This window comes from Cricetulus griseus (genome assembly GCF_003668045.3).
Source record: "Cricetulus griseus strain 17A/GY chromosome 1 unlocalized genomic scaffold, alternate assembly CriGri-PICRH-1.0 chr1_0, whole genome shotgun sequence".
Taxonomy (NCBI): domain Eukaryota; kingdom Metazoa; phylum Chordata; class Mammalia; order Rodentia; family Cricetidae; genus Cricetulus; species Cricetulus griseus.
The window spans coordinates 136,211,532-136,231,850 of NW_023276806.1; the positions used below are offsets into that span (position 1 = coordinate 136,211,532).

General features: G+C 43.4%; 1 long non-coding RNA gene across 2 annotated transcripts in view; it reads left to right on the forward strand.

Annotated features, from left to right (window-relative positions):
- The window catches only part of LOC113832337, a 28,799-nt gene extending 14,781 nt beyond the window's left edge, over positions 1-14,018 (forward strand). For both annotated transcript variants that reach the window (XR_003480495.2, XR_003480494.2), the window contains 2 exons: positions 362-487; positions 11,074-14,018. This is a non-coding gene — a long non-coding RNA (uncharacterized LOC113832337). The remainder of the gene's footprint in view (positions 1-361; positions 488-11,073) is intronic.
- The last annotated feature ends 6,301 nt before the right edge of the window (positions 14,019-20,319 follow it).

A 20,319-nucleotide genomic window follows, 5' to 3' on the forward strand; every position in this document is an offset into this window, starting at 1 on the left:
CAGAGGAAGCTGTGATTTACAAAAGAAAGAGAGGCAATGCACTTACCCCCTCAGACACAGTGACCTGCATCAGGGGATGAAAAATATGCATAGCATCATCAAAGAACAAATAAAAAATTTAAATGTATATATGTATTATATATGGGAAGGTGAAGATACTTGGAATAAAATGACATAACAATACATCTCACATAGATTAAATATGAGAATTAATTGAACATTCTACTCTGGAGGAGAGAAGAGAATATTCTAAAACAGAAATAAATGTGTGGGTTGATACTGAAATAGTATGGCTTATATTAGTATTTAGGAAAGATCACATTTGCGATGCACACAGGCCTCCGATTCTTGCATTTTCCAGAACAGCATTGAGATCACCAACAGGATGCTGCTGCGTTGTTTGACCCCAAGCTGTGTATTGCACTCTTTCCCAGAAGTTCTACAAGGATGAGGACTTCAGGAAACTCCTTCCTTTCCTTCCATTCAGGTTTGTCTCCTCTTTTACTTGGTTTTGCTTGGCTCCTCATTTGTTAATTTAGGTCTTCCTGGCATGCATGGTTCCAGATAGAATAATATGGAAATGAGAGATATACAGAGATGAAAATGTCGACCGATAGGAAGGATTGGAAAGCAAAGATTAAAGCAATTGTGTGCTGCAGTGGCAGAGGGAAACAAGAATATGAAGGGTTAGTTAAATCAGGCTTACAAAACATGGGGACTTTTCTGGGAATCAATGAGAAAGGAAGAAGAGGAACCCAGTCAACAAACAGAGAGAAGTTGCCACTAGCTGTTAGACAGCTGCCTGTCATTAGGACTATACCCAAAGGTCAGCCACAAATTTACAAGCTCAGGGTCCACAGGCCCAACTAACCTTCCAGCATGCCTTGCTTGAAAATGAAAACATCATCACTTACCAGGAAAAGCAGGCCTCCTCTTGTTCCAAGGACCACCAGTGTGTCTTTTAGGACTGTTTCCATTCCTCCTTCTCCCTTGCCACACAAACAGCCTAACTCAAATCCAGAAGCCCGAGGAGACTGACAATATCATTTGGGTTGTACATGCTCTTTCTGAGGCTTCTAGCCTGATTTCAGAACGGACTGACCATATGCTTGGTTAGAAGTGTCGTCAGGGGACATGATTTGCACTTAGCACAATGATCATAAGCACATCTGTGGCTGTCGAAAGAGATGGTAAGTTTTGAAGTCACCCTAAAGTTTGAACTCTGACACCTTTAACATGCCCAATATTCTATACACCCCTTTGTGTTAATAAACAAGGGCCAGAAAAGCTCACAAAGCAGCTGAAGACATCAGCTGAACTCTGGAATCTGGGGAGTAATGATGACTGTGGTCAGCTAGAACCATACAGTGGTCTAGACTTTCAAACACCACTGGTCTAACTGTTTAGACAACAAGGAGAGTACACTTAACCCTCTGTTCAAGAACTCTCATGTTTGGGGGCCTGCATCTTGCTTATGGAACTTTTAGAAACCACGACTCCCAGACTCCCGTGATTCACTGAGTCTAAGTTGGGTCCCTGTGGATGTCTAGTTAGGCTGGGGGTCTGCTGTTCACATCTAACATCCAGTTGGTATCCTGACCATGCCAAACAAAGGCAGTTCTCCAAGACTGTCTTCACTTGACCTCTCAAAAGAAAAAGTAAAAATATACAAGAAAAGGCAAGTGTGGGAGCTTAGGAACTAGCTCAATGGGTAAGATTGCTTGCTGTGTAAGAATGAGGATCTGAGTTCCAATCCCCAGCCCTAACTCACATAAAAATCCAAGCGTGGGTATGCATTCCCATAACCCCAGTGTTGATGGTGAAAACTGATGGCTCCTGGAAGTTCACTGGCCAAGCAGCCTAGTTAGTTAATGAGAAGCACTGCCTTTAAGGCAGAACCACAGAGAAAGACATTCAATATCCCCATATACAAATACAGGCACACTCAAGTGAATGCAACACACATGCACACATGCACACAGGTGTGCTCTTGGTCTTTTAGTCACTCGGGAATAAGCCATCAAACTCAGCAACCTAAAAAGCCATTGTCCATTATATAAGTGTGAAGAAGGCTTCTTTAATAACAGTTTTCTATTTCAAAATATGACTTTAGCAGTGGAGAAATGGCTCAGTGGTTGAGAGTCCATTCGCTTTCACAGAGGACCAGAGTTCAGTTTCTAACACCCACACCAGGAGCCTCACAACTGCCTGTAATTCCAGCCCCAATGAAATCTGATGCCCCAGACCTCCCTCCACAGGGCACTTGCTCTCATATGCCCATGCCCCTCCTGTCCCACACACAATTAGAAAATAATTCTTCAAGAGTCTGACTTTGCTTTCATTATAATACTTTTTGTAATCAAGGCAGCTTATGAGGTAGAAATTATGATAATGAAGTCCAAGGAATTATATCCAATCAATCCAAGTTAGTATAAGGCAAACTACTCATACAAGAGGATAAATTATAGAAACACCTTCCCAAAGGAAGAATAGAAAGCAATCTTAGTGGGATACACTTAACATATTTTAATTTCTGTGTAGAATTACACAGTAAACAGGCAGAAGGACCCTGAGTTCAGCCTCCATTGCCAATTAGTTCAGAATATCCTAAAGCATCAGACAAAATATCAAGTACTGAGGTAGATCTGCCATCTGCACCTCTCCCATTGTCAATTAGAGCTTTATACTAAATCTTTTGACATGCCTTGACCCCGGTGCTCTAAGAGTAACTTAAGTAATTCTCTGGGACTGTTCCTATCCAGCTTCCTCTCCGGGTTATGAACTTCACCCCTTTAATACTTTGGATGGTATGTGTTAAAAGTCTAGTTCATCGTGTTTCCCTGGGCAGAAGTAGAAATTCATGGTCACCTTTCTATGGGGCTGAGTCTTGGTCTAAAGCTAACACCTCACACCAGCTGTGAGTACTGCATAGTGAAGCTGCCCTCCCAAGATGCAACATGTTTCTCTCTCTCTCTCTCTCTCTCTCTCTCTCTCTCTCTCTCTCTCTCTCTCTCTCTCTCTGTGTGTGTGTGTGTGTGTGTGTGTGTGATCCTTCTGCATTTTTACTTATTAGGAGATATATTTTTAGTTACATTAGGGTCCATAATGAGAACAAACAAGGGCATGGATAGAATCACTTCTGTGCTTCAAGGAATTCTGACAAGTGTTGCTATTGTGATTTTAACATTTATAGTAAAACATGAATTACTGACAAACTTGCACTGTATTCCATAAAACACCGGTCTCTTAAGTTCTCCCTTCCTTTTTATTATTCTACATTCCTCTTGAGATCCAGTTCACCCTAAAGGTAAAGCCTCCAGCTATGGAGAAGGGATTCAACTGTGAAAATAAAATCATCTACCTATTTCTAGGGTGATACATCACTCCTCACTTTTAGAGTCTTCATTAGTATTTTTTTATTGCTTCATTGGGGTCAGAGAGATTAAAAATTGCTGGCATTAATTAATTTAATTGAACCTTGCAGAGCACCCAGGTTCAATTCCCAGCATCCACATAGCAGCTCAGAACATTCTGTAACTCCAGTTCTAGGGGCTCAGACACTCTCTACTGGCCCCATCAGGCACCAGGCATGCTCTTGGTGTAAACAAAATGCCCCCACACATAAAATACAATAAAGTAAAGATCTTTTAAGAATTAAAAATGGTTTCCTTTGTCTCTAAACTTTACTTAAAATACAAAGGTTTGGGGTGCTGTGTTTCTTTTTGGCAGCAAAGCATCAACTGACCATCTTGAATCTGTAGGTTCTCAACTACTAAAGTTAGAATGTATAGTTACACTAAGTAACTAAGTAACTGCACAAGATTTTCTTTTTATAAAATATAATTCTAATTTCATTGCTTTTGTTGTTGTTAGTGCAATACATTTAAAAATTTATTTTGCTGTTTTATTTTACATGTGTGGGCATGAGCAGATGTTTTGTGTAGCAGGTGTGTGCAGGAGCACAGGGAGGCCAGAAGAGGGTCCTAGGTCCCACCTGTTGTGACCAGCTGACCTGGTTGCTGGGAACCCAACTGTGTCCTCCAAAACAGCAGTAAGTCCTCTTAAGTGCCCAGCCATCTCTCCAACCCATAGATGAAGTATATTTTAAAAGAATTCTGATTAATGAGTCCATCTCTTGATTTTAAAAAATAACAATTTGTTCTTAAAAAGACAGAGCACACATGCAACAGAATTCCCTATTCTCCAAATAGAACAATCTAAAATATATTTAAACACCAGTAGGATCAATTTTCAGACTTGGGTGTCATTCAAATCAACTTTATGTTAGCATATTTTTTCTGAGAGAAACAATTGCATCAGAAAAATAATACTCCTTTTTGTGTAAATATCCCAAAGGAATAACCATGTTAATAATTCTTGTAAAATATGGTTATATGACAGAGACAATTACTTTTCACCATTTGGGTTTATTTATTCCTACTGAGTACTGTTTAACATGTCAGTCCCAGGAAACAGCAACAACCACAAAGGGCTAATAAACAGTCAGTATCAAAACATTTTGTGTGACAATTTGTCCGTAAACACATAATAACCTGTCATTTCTACGGCTTGCCCATTATGGAAATCTAATGTTCAACCCTGGAGACTGAGTTCCCTGTCACCATTTAACTCCTCCCGATATGGAGGCTTTTACTTGATATTTTTAGGCAAAGAGCTGTCAGGCTAATCTGAGGACACTTGAGAACCAAGGATTAACTGTCACAGACTCCTAGCACGTTAGATTCCTTGTGATTTGGTAGAGACTTTTTTAAAAAAACACTTTTCCATTAATGACTGATCAGGAACCCTGCTCAGTCCTCTTCAAAGTATTGCTGATTTACAGGAGTAAATTTAAATGCTCTTGGCATCTCTGAATTTGCCCCTAAAGTCCACTCTTCCTGGGGTGAGATGAGGTCTAGTTAAAAAGCCTTCCATGCAAAGGAAGTTTGTGAGGAGATGGCATGGACACCCTCCTCCGTCTTCCAGGAGCAGTGAACCATGGCTCCTGAACCATGGGTTTCTGCACCCTCGGGCCCCTTCACCCTCCACCCCTGCATCCCACACCTCTTTTCCACAAGCCGCTGGGGATAGAAAGGGAGCTTTCTGTGTAACACAGCGTTCAAGCCCGGACAGGACAGCACTGGGACCCCAGGGGTGTACATAGGTCGGAGGCACCAAGAGTCAGGCTGGGCCACTTCCTGTGTGGTGAACTCTCAGCCTTGGGTCTCCAGATGCTGCATCCCCAGTGGCATGTGGTGCAGCCAAATGGCTCCAGCGTGTGTGCCTGTGTGCGAGGCATTGCTCGTGTCTCCACCTGGTGCAGGACCAAGGCAGGTAGAAGGCAGGCTCTGAGCTCACAGAAGAGGCAGGCCAGGGTGGAACACAGAAGCTATTTCAAGCACAAAGCCAGGCAGTACACTTGCAGATTGCCCTCACTCTTAAACCCGGCTGTGAATATACTGGATTTAGTTAGGATTAGCTTGACGGACTTTCCCTCTTAATTTCTCTCTCCCTCTATCTTTCTCCCTCACCCTCCCCTTCCCCCTTCTCCTTTCCTCTCCTCCCTCTCTCACCAGCTCTCCTCTATCCTCCCCTTTTTCCCTCTCTCTCCTCTCTCTCTCCCCCCCTCTCTCCTCTCTCTCTCCCCCCTCCACCCCTACCCGCAGCAGCATGAATTCGGCTTCTAGTTTTCTACTTCAAGGGTAGGAACTGTCTGACAACTGTTCCTAGAAGAGTTCTACCTTTTTTAATGCCTACTTGTAATCACACCTGACACTCATACAAATCGGTAGTTTAAATCCAGTCATTTAGGACCTTATCCCCAAATTAAAAAATTTGTAAATTCCCATCATTTGGGACAAGTAAGTGTGGTAATTTAGAATGGGGAATTAACGGCCAACATAATCTTGGAGAGGAACAAAAAGGACTGAGTTTATGGCTATCCCAGCCAACAACAAAGCCCCTGGAGGAATGACAGGGGCTTTTTAGACCTTGGTATCCTTTCTGAGCAAGTATACAGAGAAAGGGGCAAACCTGCAGGAGATCCCAGGAGTGAGTCACACATGCAAGGATGCTTCCCGAGGAACATCATTTATTTAGTAGTGACGGGGTTGCTTTTTTTTTTTATTTCATAAATATTTAAACCACCTGCTTCTGATTTAAACAAAAATTAACAAAGATCCAGAGGATTTCTAGACCATGTAGAAACACAGGGTTTCTGCCCTCAGAGATCATCCAGTCTAGTAACAGTCAAGAAAAGGAAAATTTTACCAATAGGTGATAACAAAGGGTAGAAGTCTTGAAGCCTCCAGCTAGGGTGGAAATAAAGCTCAGGCTTGGAGATTCCAGTAGAGGAGAGATTATTTCCGGCTAAAGGGCTGTTCCCAGTTAAACCAAGTTTGGCCGAACTTCCACTGTTATGTGTCCCATGTAGGTGAAGTTATGGAAGGTTGCTTTTCTGTAGGATGCCTCCTTGGTATAGAATAAGTATTTTATTCCTAGAACTTTCAGTATCTGCCCTTTTACCAACTTAAAGCTTCACTTTCCTCCTTCTAAAATTTCTTAAATGATCATTTTAGGAGTTAATAGTCTCTGTCTCTCTCTCTTTCCTTCTTGTTTGTTTTTTTGAGACGGAGTTTCTTTGTGTAGCTGCTCTTGCTGTGCCTGAATTCCCTCTGTAGGCCAGGCTAGCCTGAACTCACAGGGATTCGCCTGCCTCTGCCTTGCAGGTGCTAGGATTAAAAGTGTGCACCTCTACCACCCAGGGTCAATTTCTTCTTTTAACCAAAATAATTAACAATCTTTCTAAGTGTTGCTATGATGATTGAGATTTGGTTTCAGATTTGGGTCTGAGATTCTTAGCAGCCAAGGCAAAGAGACAGAAGGTCTAAGTGACATCAGTCTTACTACTGGTAGAAGAATACTCATCTTTAAATGAAGTTATAGAACGAGTTTTCAATACAGAGCACCTAAAAATAGCACTGGGGGATGTAAAAGTACTTTCATAGAAAAAGGAAAGTGTATATCACAGCCCACTTCCTGTAATAGCTTTCCATAGATGGCCAAGATTTGAGTAAAAAACAAATCTTTGCAGACTCCTGCTTTTAGGGATCCATCTTGCACACCAAATGGCACAGCTACCAAGCTGCCTTCCCTGTAGCTTGTCTCTTTGATGGGATCTCATAAGAAACATTTTTAAATTAAACAACATCTGGTGTGTTGGGGGAGGTCCTTCTGTGTATATGTTTGTCTTATTGGTTGATGAATAAAAAACTGTTGGCCAATAGGAAAGCAAGATAAGTGGGATTGGGAGGTGAGGAGAATTCTGGGAAATGTAGCAAAGTCTTGTGATCCAGATAGGAAGTGATATAGCAGGCAGACTCAGAATATAAGCAGGGACAAGCAGGAGGTCGCTCTCTTCCTCCTGCTCTCTGCCCTGGAGCTGCCATGTGATCCCAGCAAGAGAAGATGCCTGCCATTGTCATCCAATCAGATAAATCTTTATAAAATATATAGATTAAGAAATCCTAGGCAGGCGTTGGTGGTGCATGCCTTTAATCCCAGCACTCGGGAGGCAGAGGCAGGTGGATCTCTGTGAGTTCGAGGCCAGCCTGGCCTCCAGAGGGAGTGCCAGGATAGGCTCCAAAGCTACACAGAGAAACCCTGTCTCGAAAAACCAAAAAAAAAAAAAAGAAAAAGAAAAAGAAAAAAAAAAGAAGAGAGAGAGAGAGAAAAAAAAAATCCTAGTCATTGGCCAGCAGCATTGTACCTAAGTCTCTGTGTGTTATTTTGGTCACCCATGTGGCAGCAGGGCTCGGGGGGCTTGGTAGAAAGATTTATCGTTACACTGGTGTGCTGACATTACTTTTAGATAATGGAGGCCAGCTTTGCCGGCACTGATGGCTAAAACTGCCAGATCTCTTCAACAGCGGAACCTTGGGTTGCTCAGACATAGATGGTGGGTCATCTTGAGGGTGAGCCAAAATTTTCCTTAGGTAGTTGCTTTGAATAAGCTGTAATACTTGAACAAATGTTCCAGTCACGGAGCTCCACACTGTTTGGACATTGAAAACATTCTGAAGCTGCCATTTCCATGTCACCTGCAGCGGCTGGTGGGCAGCTCCAGCAGGCCTCCCACAGGCACCTCTGACTGGACAAGTTGGCTTTCCCCTTATACTTCAGGGTGAGCTTGTGGCAAAATGGAACCAAATGCTGGAGTTTGTCTCCACTGTTAGATACCACCAACATTTGGTGTTGAGGTCATTTCTAGTTTATAACAATTAAACAAAGTCAGCAGACTATGGGACAATATTTATCTTCCCATTTACTGTGACAGAGGAAAATTTCAAGAAAAGGCAGTTGTCCCATGTTATGAGGAGCATAAATATTGTATTTGATATTTTTGTTTGTCTTGATTCTAATGAGAATGTTGGAATGAAGGATGTTTTTAGTGCTTTTTTTTTACTGTGACAAAGTATTCAAAACAAAATCTACCATTTTAATTAATTTTTCTTTTAAACTTTGTCAGGAGCAGAGAACTGATTCCATTAGGGAATTTCTCAAGGTCCAAACCCCTGGTTTCAGTAACCAGGAGCTCTGGTCTGCATAGGATTTGCAGATGCTAGCTAATCTGCTATTGAATGGCACAGCCTCAGTGGAGAATGCCTCCTAGTTTGCATCTCTACAGAACTAAGCATTTGAATAGGCCTGCACCAGGGTGGAGGGCTAGGTGTATGAGACAAGTGAGGACAGATAGTGAGGAAATATCAGTCTACAGGAAAGGAGTCGGTTGAGAGAGATCTGCTGATAGGGCCTAGCAAATTAGAAGAGAATCCATCTCAGGGTCAGGGAAGCACGGTAAGGAAACAGCCAGGAGGATGCTGAATAAAGAAGAGACTCCAGTTTTGCAGCATGGAACTGAGAGCTCTCTAAAGACGACAAGATGCCTATGTCTGGTCTTTATTGCCGTTGAGTTACTAGGAATTTCCAAGTCCATGCTCCCCCACTCAGGCTGAACCTCATGGTTTCCATGGTTTGGGGCTGAGACATGCCAGGCCACGACAAAACTTAAAGGAGAGTTTATTATTTTGGCTTACAGTTTGAGAGGCTACAGTTCACCATGGTAGGGAAGACACAACAGCATCAACCTAAGCAGCTGGATATAGCCTCCAGTCAAAGACCACCCACTGTTTATGAAGTTTATCTTTTATTAGTTTAATTATGTGTCTCTGTGTGGATGTATGCTTATGGCTGTAGGTAAGCTCAATAGGTCAGAGGTTTCAGATGCCCAGAGTCCCTGGAGATACAAGTGGTTGTGAGCAATCTAACCTGGGCACTGGGATCTGAACATGAGTCCTTTACAAGAGCACACTCTTAACCCTTGAGCCATCTCTGCAGCCTCCAGAATCAAAGTATCCAAGACTTGTGGGATGGATTTCCATTCACGCTGTTAAGTAGACATCACCCACCCTTCCTTGAGAACACTTCATCTTCCTCAGTAGAAGTTCTATATCCATTAAACACGAGTTCCCCTTTAAGCGTCCCGCCCCCCCATCCTGAAAGATACCATCCTACTTGGCATCTCTATGAATTTGACCACTCTTGGTACCTCACATGAATATCATCATGCAATGCTTGTATTTTGGCCACTGGCTAATTTCACTTAGCACACTCTCTAAAAGGAGAATGCTTTTAACGGGAGACTATGAATGATCTATGTTGAAAATATACACTGTGGCCCATGGTGAGAAACACCAAGACCAAAAAGCAAGTTGGAGATGAAAGAGTTTATTTGGCTTACATTTCTACCTCACTGTTCATCAACAAAGGAAGTCAGGATAAGATCTCAAGCAGGGCAGAAACCTGGAGGCAGGAGCCCATGCAAAGGCTGATTACTGGCCTTTTCATCATGGCTTGCCCAGCTTACTTTCTTATAGTGTTAAACCCCCGAAAACTCAAGTATCCGGGGTCCCAGGCCACGTTCGCGGTCACCCCAATCACCAGGCAGATTCGAGAGCTTGCTGCAAACTGCACGAGGCTTTATTGTAATTTAACGAGCTAACCCCATGTTAGCTCGGGTCTTTCACCCACCTGCCATGGTGGACAGCTAGACAAGACGGCTCCCAGGGTCTCCCAAAAGATCTTATAGGGCAGCGTAAGGGGAGTGTCTAGGGGTACGCACAGGCTCACGATTAGTGTGCTTCCAGGCTGGAGGGCTTGCCCTGTGTTGATTGGCCAACTGCTTGTTATGGCCCATAGGCCCTCCCAGGGTGGTTGCTATGCTTTCTACGTCATTGCTGTGCGCTTATCCGTAAAGCACACCCAGGGTCTTAAAGCATAGCGCCACCAGCTAACTTCCGATTGGTTCCTTGTCACGAGACAGGCATCTGACTTTCTAGTGACTAACTTCTGATAGGTTCCTTGTCATGAGACAGGCATCTGACCTTTAAGTGACCAAGGCAGGTTTATGGCAAGCACGTGTTCGGCCGTTATGGCTGCCAAAAGGGAAGCTGGTCCCTTCACTTTTAATAAAACATGGATTGGGTACTCACTACATTGATAAAAAAGACAAATAAATAAACAATTGCAACATGAAGTGATAATGCTAAAGTCGAAATACATGAAAAATAGTGTTGGTAGACAGAGCGCAGTATGGTTACAGCGTGCATTCTTGCAGTGAGGTTTCATGGATTGGGTTGGATCTAGAAGATGAGTGGCAGTCTCTGAGCTAAGGAAGAAGAAACAGAACACCTGGAGGGTGGAATATCAGATCCCAGATCACAGAGGCATGTGCAACATGGTGTGTGGCAAGCCCTGGGAGTCTGGTGTTTTGGGAAGGAGGAACCAGGGCAGCAGAACAGTTACAGTTGCTTGAAGGATGAATGAAGGAGTGGACAATGAGGTTAGAGAGAACAGTTGGGGACCAAAGAACCCTGATGGCATGCCCATCAAGACTCCAAGCTGAGACACTGTGAATAGATGAGAAAAGTGTCTTCTATTGCTGTTAAGAAACACCATGACTGTGACAACTCTTATAAGAGAAAACATTTAATTGGGGCTTGCTTTCCATTTCAGAGGTTCAATCCATTGTCATCATGGTAGGGAGCATGGTGGCATGCAGGCAGACATGGTGCTGGAGAAGTAACTAAGAGCTCTACATCTGGATCCACAGGCAGCAGGAAGACACGGTGAGCCAGTGGGCCTGACTTGGACTTTTGAAACCTCAAAGTGCACCCTCAGTGACACACTTCTGCCAACAAGACCACACCTCCTAATCCTTACCAAGTTGTATCCACTCCCTGATGACAAAGCATTCAAACATACCAGTCTATGGAGCCATCCTTTTTTTTTTTTTTTTTAAATGGGGGCCATTCTTCTATTCTTATTCAGAGCACCACAAAATTTGTTTTGGAAAAGAAGACATTTGAGAAAGGGGCTGAAGGATGTAACAGAGTGAATCCTGTGTACGTAGAGGGAAAGCATTTCAGAAAGTACAAACACATGTGTCATTCCAAGGGAGGGGCATGCTGTCTACGGAGGGCCATGGAGGACGTCAGTGTGCTTCTCATCTTTCTATGGCTGTGACAAATATACCTGAAAGAGACAACCGAAAAGAAGGAATCTTTCATTCTGACTCATTTCCCCCCCAAACGTTTCAGTCAGTGGTTTGTTAACCCTGTTGCTTTTGAACCCATGATCTTGGTATGTCACAGTGGAAGCCCAGGCCGTGGGATGCTTGGCCATCTCATGGTGATACATAAACAAAAAGAGAAGTTTGTGCAACTCCTGAAACCTAGGCTGCATCCACTAACCTTCACCTTTTAAAAGCTCTACAGGGTCCTGATGGTGCCACAGGAGGGGGCTGATCACTGAAGCATGACCTTTGGAGGACTCTAGGTCTAAACTATAGTGACCATCATGGCCAGAGACCAATGTGGTAATCTGGAAAGAAACGAGGGAGACAGATCAGAGAAACCAAACCGTCACTGAGAATGTTTGGCTGTAGGTGAAAGCATGGCTGAGTAACGTTGATAATGTAGATTCCGTGCCCGATCTTAACCCTAGGCACCCTTTGATGTTGTAAATGAGCAAAGCCGCAGGAAACAGCTGTTTGGTCCCTTGAATGACAACTGGCAGATACTTCCCTCATGCCCAGCTGCCTTGAGCATGGAGCATGCAGCTCCTTCCTTCACTACCTTATTTGTTCATTCCATGATTGCTCTGAGGAAGCACCACTCTAGCTAGGAAACCCACTCCAACTGCAGCTGCTGTGGAAGTTGTGACTCCAGAGTGAGAGGTCCTATTTTAGGCATGACTGCTTCGGGAACCTTGCATCTGCTTTGGAAGAGTCCACCACAGGTAAAAAGCAGCCACAGAGAACTCTGGATGACCCTACACTTTCTCATGCAGGGAAGGAATGGGAATGCCTTGCCCTCTGGCTTATCTAAGTACCCCCACTCCCTCATCGGTAGAAATGGAAGCCATGTATGTTCAGGACTGTGGCTGGTGAAACGGCAACCTTAACTATGCACTTCTAGTCCTCTTCTAGCTACATAAATAGGCCATTTCTCCAAAAGGCTTCTCTCCTGTGTTGCAACATCAGACCACACTTAAGTTTCCTTCCAAATGGTATTTCCATGCTTGGGGTCTTACTGGTAGGGCTGGCTGAGCTCCTTACACAAAGAATAGACCAAACTTCTCCGGGACCTGGAATGAGCCAGTGGGGAAGCTGCAGTACAGCTCCAGAGTCCCAGGAGCAGAGCTCCTTAATGCCCAAGACTCAGAGCTGAAAAATCAAAGATCTACTGAGAGGTAAAGGCCTGGTGCCTGCATCCCTGAGCCACAACACCGAGAGAGGAAGGTTCAAGAGCTCCAGAGGGTGGTCAAGGACAGAATGTGCAGGATGCAACCACAATGGACAGTCCAAGTGTGGTGGGAGGCTGAGATACTGGTTGGTAAGCAATAAAGGAGGAAGCAGATTGTGAGGGATGCAAACCCTAATGGTAAGAGTTCAAGGGAGCTGTTAACTGTTAATTCACCAAGGCTCCCAACACCTGAGGTTCAGAGTCCCTCCAGCCAGTGAGTGTTAGGACTCTGGGATCTAGAGCAGTAAGCTTCTAGCTTCAAAAGCCTGACGCCTGTGATGGTCAACCCTGCCTGTTTGACAAGAGGTGAATCACCTAGGAGACAAACTACTGGACAGTCCTGTTCAGGTCTATGTAGATAGGCCAATCAATGTGGACCATCCACCTTCACTGTGAGCAGCTCTATTCCAATAAGCAAGGCTATCCCACATTCCTAGTGGAAGCAATGACCTGGCTATGGCAGGACAGAGTATGAGATTGCATGGCTTCTAATATGAGAAAAGAGCATGGCAATCAAAAAAGTTTTTGTTGTTGTCTTTTTAAGTAGTTTAACAATGTGGATTTCTTTGAGATGGCAAGTTGGGGTAATGGCTACATTAGGACACGATGGGAAAGTTCCCTTTTCGACATATTTTTTTATTGCATTCATTTTATTTTTACTGAGTCATATACCCCATACAGGCTATAGTGAGCTGTTTGTTGAGAAAATAAATAAATAACAACCCTCCCTTCCTCCTGGTCCCTATTGCCAAATGGAAAAAGAAATTGGGTGTGCTGTTGGAAGTCTTCGGACTGATTTTTAAAAAGATCAACAGTTTAATTTCAAAGCCTCCACAATTACAGTTTTGTGAACATCGGCTACATGCTTCCTTTTTAACTTTAGTGTCAATTTATGGTAATAAGTGAAATATCTGTGTTGTATGTGCCGCTGTGTGGAGGCTGAGGGGCTATGTCCAGTGTCTTTCTCTTCACTTTATTCTCTGAGATAGGGTCTCTCACTGAGAACGGAGCTCCATCATTTTAGATAGAGTGGGTGGCCAGCAATCCCAGAAATCTTCCTGTCACTGTTCCCTGAAGCTCTGGAGTTATAGGCCAAGCTACACACTTCAAACATCTTATCCACTGAGCCAGTCCACCTCCCCCATCAATATTTGCAATTACAGTAGTATGTTTTATAAGATATATTTGGTTACCAAATAAGCAAATCAATAGTATCTTTTATAAGATATTTTTATCTTTTATATATATATATCTTATATATATCTTTTATATATATATCTTTTATATATCTTTTATAAGATATATATGTTAAGTATATATCTTTTATAAGATATATATTTTAAGTATATATCTTTAAATATTTTATGTAAGATAAATATATATTTATATATGATAAAATATATATCGACTTTTTTCATCGGATAAAATTGTTCTAAAACAAACTCGGTGAGAGCAACTGTTTGCAGCAGCATAAAACAAAATCTGTTGTTCAGTGCCTTCCTTTTCTCAGAACTTAGAGGTAGGTGGATGAGAAGAAAGAAAAATGTTAACTCATTTGGAATTTGATGGAGAGGAGAAAGAGGGAGAGGGGAGAGAGAGGAAGATAGAGAACAACCAGAATCTAAAACAAAAGACCTACTATGAACGCCACCCACCAGCACAGCAAACTTGAGTCTTTTGGGTTATGACTACATCTACAACTCCAACACTTTCACCCGCGGCTGCCTCGAGACTCAGATTTGGGTGCTAGCTCAACCAAAGCAGGGATGTCCTTTGAGTTTGAAGAGCACAGAAGACAATTTTGTGAGTGTCCCGGTGCCATGTGTCATTTATCCTCTGCGTTAACGTCTTTTTGTTTCTAAATTCCAAGATGTTCTATTCGGTATTTTCTTCCCTTGCTTCAGAACCCTGTACCTCACCACCACATCTTAGAAATTCTAAATTACCTTGCATTCTAACAACCCACCCTGAACGTGAAGAACAAAACAAGGAAGGGTGTTGATCTTTAAAAATCCCTTCCTGTTCATCACACCATGTCCTCCAAGATTCCAAATCCTTTCCTTTCTTATGTCACTTTTACTCCTAGGTCAACAAATATTTGATCCTTTCGAACAGATGTGTTTGTAGATTTCCGCGATGAGTCCTCTAGAAATAATTTAGGGCAACGGGAGAAGATAGTTTTTCCTCAGGAGAGCCTTAGGCATGCAATCTCTGATCCGCGTCCTAAAGGCTGGAGGAAGACGGGAGAGGATGCAAACTCCCTGGCTGGACCAGAGAAACCTAACCAGATACCCTTCTTATTCTCCAACCGACTCAGGTGGAACCACAAATGCCTGATTGGGGCAACAGCGCGCCTAACCGTGATTTGCAGCCTAGCCGTGGCTGCGAGAAGCCCATTGGCTGCAAGCCGGCGCCGCGCAGTCTGAGGGGGCGTGGCTTGGAGGGGTGGGGCCTAGTGGAGATTTGGCTACTGCCTTCACCCCACCTCGCGTTCCCTTCTTGGGGGTCTCTTATTTGGCCGGGTTTTGCCCCCTTTGAGAAGAAAGGTAGCAATTTCGTAGCTGTCGAGGCTCTGCAGAGAGTCTCTCCATCACGCTCCCTGGAGGCAGAGCTCTGGTGCTGGGTGGTAGCCGCCCAAAGGTCCTGGCAAGGGAACCAGCTCCCCTGGCAGGATTGCCTAGACCAGGGTGACCTTTTCTCCGCTCGCACTGCAGCTACACCGATCTGCACAAGAGCACGGAGCAGGCACGCTGCAGAGTCCCTCTCCTGGCACACCCCTACCTTAACTGCCCCACACCTCACATGCGGGACTCTCCATCCTCGCCACCTCGACTCTTAACTTTCACCGCCTTAACTTCCACCCAATCTTCTGGAGTCTTATCCCTTGTGCGGGCCACACTCCCCAGACTCCTCTCTCCCGGTGGCACCTTCCCTGCAGTCCCTAAGGAGCGCCCTCGCTAAACTTCCAGGCTTACATTGAGGGACCGTCCTGGCGAGCATCCTTCGAGATCACCCCCACACAAACACGCTCTCATTCACATTCCGCCCCAGGCGCGGCCCTCGCTGCGCGGTGGCCCCTCGCGCCGCGGATCGTGGGAACCAGGCGGAGCCCCTTCGTCCCTATCCCTCCTGGGTCATCCATCTCCCACCCAGTCTGCTGCGGAGACTTCAAAGGCGGCCCTGCCGGCGCGGTCTTCCTGACCGAGTGCGAAGTGCAGACGGCTGGGGCGCTCGGCGTGGGGGAGGCCAGTTGGCGCATCCATACAGGCTTCGTCCCGCAAGCAGCCTAGTGGGTATCGAAATGACTTCGGGTCTAGCCACAAGACAGTTCCTGACAAGGCCGTGCCACACTCTGGCCACCTAGGCTGGCTGCCCCCACCGTTTGGTCCCGTGAGAGGACCTCGATTCGTTCCATAGGAAATTTGGATCAGGACTGACTCCCAGAAGAGAAAAATGATTCCTAGCGCTTGCCCCTCTCCTTAAAAACACAAAGTCTCCAGGAGCTTAACACACACTTCCTTCTTCCTTCCCTCCCTCCCATTCGGACACCTCTAATTGACAGGCTCTAATCCTCAGATCGGAACTACTTCTGCCCGGAAGATTTGTCCCGCTTTTCCTTTTCTCTCAGCATTCCTGAAAAGCCAATTCGTTCTGAGCTGCATTGATGGAGGGAAAGGGGCGGGGGAGGGCGACTTCCAACTTCAGGCACCACCTGGGTGGTCGCCATAACCCAGAGGTTCCTTGTCAGCCCTGTATTCTCCACTCTATAAAGACAACTTTGCGGGAGTCGCCAAGGTTTAAGTCTCTTCATCATGGATCTGAGATGTACACTCATCGATTTATATTTATTTATAATCAACTACAGTGTGAGCTTTTAGGAGGATGATGGTTCCCTGTGCATGACTGACTGTAGCTGTGTTTGGGAGGATGATGGATGATTCTGTGTATGACTGACTGTAGCTGTGTCTTTGTTTATGGTGAGTTCAATAGAACAAGCTTTTTTACAGCAAGCTTTCTAGACACAGTTTCACATACTAGTATCAGTTTCACATATTAGTATCAGGGTTCCACAACTCTGTATTTTGGTTGGATGTGGTTTTCTGTAGATAAAACACACCAAGAAAAGGTTAGCTAGTATTAAGCCCCCATTTCCTATTAGAGATAATGTTGCATAACAACTCGTATTGGTGGTCTCCTGAATTGTATATGAAGTTGTGTCCCTTGCTTTTGCCCCTAGATGTGGAATTTACTGAGTTGGGTAGTCATATATCTTTCTCTTTTACCCTTTCCTCCATACCCTCTTTAGGTGCTACAAGAAAACTGCCACCTCCTGCCACTTTTGGTTACAAAATAGTGTGCTATTTAATTTGGTTTTTCCTAACCACGAATTCAAATCTTTGAAACTATCATCCTTCAATGGAGTGTCCTGTGGGAATAAACCTTTGTTCCCTTTCACTGACTTCTTTCCATTTTGACCAATTTTTCCAAATTGCCCCCTAATTTCCTACAAAGGAAATCTGATTTCGTTAACCCAACACCTTTCAAATAGGACAAATTTGTAAAAGTCTAGGCTACCTCTGGTTTACTATCTGTATCAAATTGTAATGCTTGGGCCAGGAAGGGTTTAGCCCCTGGTGTATATTGCCAGCTGCATGTCTTGTGTTTCCATTGCCTGCACTCTATCCAGAGCTACTTCTGACTGTGTCAATGTATATTAAAGGTCTCCAGCATGCATTTCTTCAGCCTGATTCTGCCTTTTTCTTCCCTCACCTACTCACCCTGTTTTTTGTTTTGTTTTGTTTTTTATTTCCGTGTCTTCCCTACTTTGCTTCATGGTGACAAAACAATGTTTTCCATGTTCATTTTGTGTCTCTAGTTCCCACCCTAGAGCTAGCCCAATAGCTGGACTTCACATTCTGGCTTTGCCACTTATGAACTAGCAGTTCAGATCAGTTATGTAAACCTCAGTGGGGTGGGGTTGATGTCTTTATTTGTGTAGGTAGCTAAAGCTCTCAGAATCAAGTATGGAATAAAGCAAATTTACAGTATTATTATACCTTGTTACTGTTAAAATCAGTTGGTGGCCTGTGAGATGACTCCATTGGTAAAGAAGCTTGCTGCCAAGCCTGAGGACCCAAGTTCCATCCCCAGGATCCCCAGGATGGAAAGAAAGAACCAACTCCTGTAATCTGACCTTTTACCTCCACACAAGTGCTCTATGTGGCATGCCTTGCCTGATTCCCCACCATGGGTAAATGTAGTGCTTTGGAACAATATTTTTGTGAATATTTATGGCTCTCATTGGTGTAATAAAGGGCTAAATGGCCAATAGCTAGGCAAGTAGAGGTTAGGTGGAACTTGTGGACAAAAATACTGGTGGTGGGAAGGGGGGTTGATGAAGAAGGCAGGGTCACCAGCCAGACACAAAGGAAGCAGGAGATGAACACTCTGTGTTGAAAAAAAAAATGTACCACTCGTGTTAGAGTGTAGATAAGAAATATGGGTTAATTTAAGTTGAAAGAGCTAGTTAGTAACAAGCCTAAGCTATCAGCAGAGCATTTATAATTAATAATAGGTCTCTATGTAGTTATTTTGAGAGCCAGTAGTCCCAACGAAAAAATCCTGCCTATAATGTAATAGGTATTTAATTTAAAAATTAAAATGAGTTGTCGAAAAGTATTTTTGGCTTATTATTAGGAAACTTTTGCTGAAGCAGAAGTGGTTGTTCCAAACATGATCAAAAATATATCTGAGGCAGCTGTAATATGAAGGCTATAAGATGTCAATCACAAAAAATAAAGCTACATCTCAAGTATTGTCCGGTGATGAGAAGGTTATCCACATGGACCAATAGCATTTCACTGAAATGCAGGATTGAGACATTGATTTCATGAAAGAGATTCTTGAAAGAGGGAAGGCTATTAACCTTGACTCATCCAAGCCATGTAATATTTCTTGAAATTGAGAACAACTAAATAAGCCAAGATTTATGCCATAATAAAGTCACCTCTAAGAAAGAAAACAAAGTCTAGAGACCTTTGCAAACATGAAACATATGGAAACCCACAGTACTTTTGGGTCCACCAATCACTATAAAAAAAAATCACCAATCACTCTTTAAAAAATAATCAATCACTATAAAAAGTTGATTCCCTGCCTCAGAGCCATGGCCAAGACAAAGAGAAAAGTGATGTTCTAATTTCAGATTTGTTTGTGAGAGACAACAAATATTCCCAACAGACACTTATTTTCCAGCTTGAGGTTACACATGAGAGTTTAAATGACTTTGTCTGCTCTTAGATGTGGCGGGATTCACTCACTTTCAAATACTGTGCTGTTGATAGTGTCGTCTCTGTCTCTGAAGCAAGGTGTCCTTCTAGTTACTTATCAATGTTTTAGCAAAGAGCTGTCACTCATGATAGCTGCCATTTGCATATGAAGTCCAAAGAGGAAAGTGCATTTACTTCTAAGGTTGGTGCCATGTTACAAAAGATCCTCTTGCATTTATGATCCTGCCTATGTCCAGGCTGATGGAACCATCTAACTACAAAGTACTTTACTTCTTTTCAAAATATATGTTATTCTTCAAAGAAATCCCTGGTTGGAAGATACCAGAGTTCATGGTTCCTCCTGGAGCAAATCATTTAAAAACACAATTCATTTAAAATAAAAAACAAATTGAAATGTCTATCTAGGTAGAAGAGACAATGTGTTGGTACTCCTTGGAGTCTGGAGTGAAAATAAAATCTCCAAGTCCAAAGGTTTAACATTTCCATCTCCCCATAACTGAGTGGCTATTCAAGTCATTACAAGGTTCTAAGAACTAATTATATTTCAAATCCCTATGAAAATAATAAGCAAGATACACATAGAATCACAAGTTGAATTTATTTATGGACAAAAGGAATAAAGGGTATACTAGTCAAAGCCAAAATCAAACCATCCATTCCACAAGACTTTGAAGACAGAGTACATTGTACAAGCAAGTATACCTTGTACCCTGGAGAGCAGTCTGGGGCAAGTCTCCATTGTATATCTCAAACCTCTTCTATCAAAACTATGTGAGCTATGTGAAAATTTTTATCAAGTACAAGATGGAGGACACGGTTGACAAGCACATGCTGTCAAGAGGCATGATGACCTTGGTAGGGGCTGCTGCTCTGATATACCCTCAAGTAGAGTGAGTGCATTTGACTCAAGAGCACCTACACAAGGTTGAAATGAAAAGCCAGTTTAATATGGTTCTGGTGAAACACAGTACCTGAACAAGTCTGTATTATCAGGAATTGAGCACATTCTCCTCCAGAATTATAGAATATCATTTTCTAAACTCTGGCCACTGGACGTAGGTTTGTTGGTGGCCCAGCAAGTTTTAAGTTCTCCTCTCATGGCTAAGTCATCCTCTGTGATTAGCTGGCTCCCGAAGCCTGAGTGACAACAGGGCTGAGATGATGCA